Source organism: Micromys minutus (assembly GCF_963924665.1).
Source record: "Micromys minutus genome assembly, chromosome: 2".
In the NCBI taxonomy this organism is placed as follows: Eukaryota; Metazoa; Chordata; class Mammalia; order Rodentia; family Muridae; genus Micromys; species Micromys minutus.
Window position 1 is genome coordinate 106,437,208 of NC_137971.1, and position 4,645 is coordinate 106,441,852.

Consider the following 4,645-nt stretch of genomic DNA (forward strand, 5'->3'; position numbering starts at 1 on the left):
TTCTTGTTTAAGTATCTCTATCAACATCTTGAGGTATGATTTCAGGTCTGTGTTTTCTTTTTCTGGAGTGTTTGGAATTCCGATGTTTTTTTTTTTATGAGAACTGGGCTCTGGTGTTGCTAGATTGTCTTGGTTCCCTTGGGATATACTCTTTCTCTTTCCTCTTGCCATTTTGTTGTCAGTGATATGTTCTTTCCTTTTCCTTGTATCTGGTCTGTGTCCCTTGTTCTCCACTGGTTGAGGTGTCAGATGGGTCGAGCCCTGTTTTATTCCTCAGAGTCGTGGGGTGTGAGCAGAAGTTCCAATGTTCTGTTTCTGTTTGCTGGATCAGGCACGGCAGGGCAGTGCAAGGCAGGGGGTGCACTTTCTGTGTGTACTCCACAGAGATCTCTCTGCTCCCCTGCAGCCCAGGTCTCCCACCCACCAGTTGCTCAGCCTCTATGAGCCTCTATTCCAGGTGGCAGATAGGCCAGACTCTGCTCTGTGTCCTGAAGTCGCCTTCGGGCGGAAACAGAAGTTCTATTTTTCTGTTCCCAATCGCAGTTGCTCAGCCTGTATGAGCCGCCGATCCGGGTGGCAGGTAGGCCAGGCTCTGCACTGCCATTAATATTTCTTTTATTTCAATTTTGTAGAATCCATTGGAGAGTATTGGTATTAGGTCTTCTGCGAATGTCTGATAGAATTCTGCACCAGACTCATCAGATGCTGGCTGTTTTTGCTTGAGAGGCTTTTGATCAATGTTTCTATTTCTTTACATGTTATGGGACTGTTTAAATGGTCTATCTGTTCCTGATTTAACTTTCATACTTGGTATCTGTCTAGACATTTAGTAATTTCCTCTAGATTTTTCTGTTTTGTTGAGAATAAGTTTTTGTAGTAGCATCTGAATTTGTTGAATTTTGTCAGCTTTTGTTATGTTTCCCCTTTCATTTCTAATTGTGTTAATTTGGATAAAGAGTCTGTGTCTTCTAATTAGTCTAAGTGTTTTTCGATCTTGTTCATTTTCTCAAAGAACCTGCTCCAGGTTTTGTTGAATCTTTGTATAGTTATTTTTGTTTCTACTTGATTAATTTCTGTTCTGTATTTGATTATTTCCTGCTGTCTACCTCTTTTGGGTGTATCTGCTTCCTTTTGTTCTGTAGCTTTCTTTTTTTTTCCTTTGTAAATATTTTCTTTCTTTTTTTAAACTTTATTTTAAAAAACGAAGATAAAAGAAAAAAATTTAAACATTTTTGCATAAATGTTTACAAATACATTTTTGTCAGTGCTTGGCTTTTTTCTTTCTTTTTTTTTAAGGTTTGATAGTCTCTATTAAGGTCTTACTAGTTCCAATGAGCAAAATGTACATGTAAAACAGGATGTAACCTGGAATTAGTCAAGGTTTTCTTGGTGTGTAAGGATTGAGCATAATTTTTTTGTTTTGTTTTGTTTTGTTTTTTTTTTTTGAACTTCACACAGTCTGTGAGTTGTTTCTGGGGCAGTTCGAGCCTCTAGAGTTAGCATCCCACTATCAGTGACTGCATATTATGTCTGTTCTTTTGTGACTGGGTTATCTCACTCAGGATATTCTCTACATGCAACCATTTTCTTAAGAATTTGGTTAAGTCATTGTTTCTGATAGCTGAGTAGTACTCCATTGTGTAAATGTACCACAATTTTTGTATCCATTCATCTATAGATCATCTAATGGTAATGGGATACTAACCCCAGATAGCTCTGAACACCCCAGAAACAACTCACAGACTGTGTGAAGCTCAAAAAAAGAATATATTTTAGTTAAAATAGAACTGTATCACATCCCCCTTTCCTCCCTACAGCCCTTTTTAGTCTCTCTCCTATCCCCTCAAATTAATAACCTCTTTTCCTATATTATTGTTACATATATATATGTGTGTGTGTGTGTGTGTGTGTGTGTGTGTGTGTGTATGTATATGTACCCACAAATACTTAATTACAACCTTAAAAAATGTATCCGAAATAAAAACAAAAGATTCACAGCTTCAAGGCTTAGAAATAAACTCAGCAAGATCATAGAAGAAACCTTTCCCAACCTAATGAAAAAGATGCCTCTGAACATACTAGAAATTTACAAAACACAATTTGTACCAAAAAAAAAAAAAACAAACCAAATCAAAACAAAACAAAATTTTTCTAGCACATCATAATCAAAAAAGACAATTTACAAAGAAAGAATATTAAAAGCAGCAAGGGAAATGGACAAATAATGTACAAAGTCAGACTTATCAGAATTACACCCAACTACTCAACAGAGAGTATAAAAACTAGAAGGCCCTGGAGAGATATCATGCAACCTCTAAAAAACAAAAGGTAACATCTTAGAAAAGTATAAACATCAAAACTCTCAATCAACATGAGGGAGAAAACAAAATATTTTAATACAAATTCAAATTCAAAGAATAACTACTCACAAATGCAGCCTACAGAAAATACTAGAGTGAAAAGTCCTACTCAAGAAGTATAACTACCTCTAAGAAACGTAGGAAATAAGTAATTCCATACCAGAAAAAATCTCTCTCTTTTTTCCTCTCCCTCTCTTTCTCTCTTCCTTCTCTCTCTCCCTCTCCCTCCCTCCACCTCCCCCACACAAACAAACACCACTAACATCAACCGAACAGAAATTAACAATCACTGGTCTTTGTTCATCTCTGAACTCCAATGAAGTCAATTCCCCAATAAAAGACACAGGTTAAGAGAATGGATGTTAAAACAGGTGCAAGAAGAAAGCTGGGGTTGCCATTCTAATATCCAATAAAGTAGCCTTTCAACCAAAATATATCAAAGGAGATGGAAAAAGACACTTCATATTTATCATAGGAAACATCTACCAATATTATAGATTCCCCAAGCACAAGACAACCACATTTGCAAAAGAAATATTGCTAAAGCTTGAAATGCACATAAAACCCCACACATTAATAGCAGGAAACTTCTAAACCCAATTTTCTCCAACTGGCAGGTCATCCAGACAAAAACTAAGCAGAGAAATAAAATAAGCAATAAAAAAGAAAATACAGGAACAAAAGGAGGAAGCACACAGAAGAACAGTGGAAGGCAAGAAATAATAAAAATCAGGGCTGAAATTAGTAAGAAACAAAACAATACAAAGAATAAACACTTGATTTTGTTGATTCTTTGAGAAAATCAACAAGATAAGCAGTTTGCCATATGTACCAAAAGACAGAGAGTCAGTATCCAAATCAACAAAGTCAGAAATGAAAGGCAGAAATAAGAATAGACATTGAAGAAATCCAGAGAATCAATAGTACTTATTTTAAAAACTTGCATTTCACTAAATTGGAATATCCTGTCAAAATGAATGATTTTCTAGACAGATGGGACTTATTAAATGAAATCAAGATCAGATAAACTACATAAACAGCCATATAACTTCTAAAGTGGAAAAAAAAAAAAAACAATCATTAAAAACCTCCTATATAAAAACAACCCAGGGCCAGATAGTTTTGTGCAGCATTCTTCCAAACTTTCCAAGAAGAGCTAATACCAGTACTCCATAATTGCTCCACAGAATGAAGAAACATTGCCAAACTCATTCTATGAGGCCACAGTCACCATCTTAACCAAAACACACAAAGATGGAACAAAGAACAAGAACTTCAGACTGGTTTCTCTTATAAAAATTGATGCAAAAAATACTCAATAAAATTCTCACAAACAATATCCAGGTATACACTAAAGACATTATGTATTATGATCAAGTGGGTTTCATCCTATGAATGCAGGAATGGTTCAATATTCAAAAAAAGCAATTAAATTAATCCACCATATATACAAACTGAATAAAAAATTCAATGATCATCTTATTAGATGATGAAAAAGCTTTTGATAGAAACCCAACAACCCTTCATGTTAAATGTATAAGCGAAATCAGGGATACACAACACATACCTAAACACAGTCAAAGCAAATACATCAAGTCATTAGCCAACATCAAACTAAATGGAGAGAAACTTGAAACAATTCTACTAAAATAAGAGACAAGACAAGGTTGCCCACTCTCTCCCTGTCTATTCAATATAGTTCCCTAGCCAGAGCAGTAAGACAAATAAAGAAATTTAAGGGAATAAAAACTAGATAGGAAGGAGTCAAAGTACTGCAATTTGCAGATCATATAATAGTACACATAAACAATCCTGAAAATTGTACCAGAGAATTCCTACAGTTGAAAAACACCTTCAGCACAGTGGCTGGATATAAAATCAACTCAAAGAAATCAGTATCCCTCCTTTATAATAAACAGGTTGAGAAAGAAATTAGAGAAACAAAACCCTTTCAAATAACCACAAAAATATAGAACATCTTAGTGTAACTGTAACCAAAAATGTAAAAGATCTGTATGAAACAAACTTCAGGTCAAAGAAGAACGGAATTGAAGAAGATATCAGAAGATGGAACAATTCCCCATGCTAATGGATAGGTAGGATTTACATAGTAAAAATGGCCATCTTTCCAAATGCAATCTCCAGATTCAACACAATACCAATCAAATTTCAAAAGCAACTTTTTATATGCCTTGAGAGAGAAATTCTTCATTTCATATGGAAAAACAAAGCAAAACAAACAAACAAACAACAACAAAACCCAGATAGTTAAAACCATTCTGAAA